Source organism: Octopus bimaculoides, chromosome 9, assembly GCF_001194135.2.
Source record: "Octopus bimaculoides isolate UCB-OBI-ISO-001 chromosome 9, ASM119413v2, whole genome shotgun sequence".
NCBI classification, from domain to species: Eukaryota; Metazoa; Mollusca; class Cephalopoda; order Octopoda; family Octopodidae; genus Octopus; species Octopus bimaculoides.
The window spans coordinates 92858763-92859818 of NC_068989.1; positions in this window are offsets into that span (position 1 = coordinate 92858763).

Genomic DNA, 1056 nt, shown 5'->3' on the forward strand with positions numbered 1-1056 from the left:
GTTCTAACTGCAGTCACTTTTGTTTTCTATTTTGATGCATACCATCGGACATCTTGCGTTTAGCTCTGCTCTCAATATTAATTTCATGTGGCCACAATATTCCTTCCTGACCGTTTCCTTTGTCGGTATTGTACTTTGTCATTTAGTTCATTTATTCCTAAGTTTTTATATAATCCTGTTTCGCCTAATTCTCTTATCTTTGGCTTTTTATCTAACATGATAGTCTTCTTAATGAATTTTCCTATCTTCACGGTTCCCTTGATGATATTTTTTCCATTTAGATTTGCATATTAATTCCTCAAGTAAATTTGTGCTGTCTGTGACAGCGTTTTTTGTTATCCATCAATTCCAGCGCATAACTTGAGGTCGTCCATTTACAAAAAAAATAAGTGATTGACGTCCAGTAGCAATTATGTTAAAGTCCAGCCTAGTTTAATATCTTGGTAATTTTTTTTATTTATGAGCGAGTCTGATAAAATGCTGAGTGACACTTCTTCGCGTTCTTTCTTCACGTTCTGAATTCTAATAACGCCGAAGTCGGCTTTGCTTTTCAGCCTTTCATGGTCGATAAAATAAATACCAGCTGAACACCGAGGTTGATGTAATCGACTTATCCCTTACACTGAAATTGCTGGCCTTGTGCCAAAATTTGAAATCCTCATCATCATCATAATCATCATCGTCATCATCGTCATCATCATCATTTCAGGGGTATTTGGCCTTGTGACTGACACGAACGGATTAGATTCTGGGATTGATCCGGTACCAGATAAGCATTCTAGAATATTTTTCTTGTTTACTTAATTTTTGGGAGCGGTCGGGTTCATTTTCAGTATTCTTGTTTGTGAGAGCAGTCGAGTTTATTTCAGATATTCTCATTTTAAAAATCATCCCCGGATAATCATTGAGAGGACGTTGGTGTTGCCTTGGCGGAGGTCTGCGCTCTCTCAGTGCTCTTGTTGTTGTTGTTGTTGTTGTTCTTCTTCTTCTTCTTCTTCTTCTTCTTCTTCTTCTTCTTCTTCTTCTTCTTCTTATTATTATTATTATTATTATTAT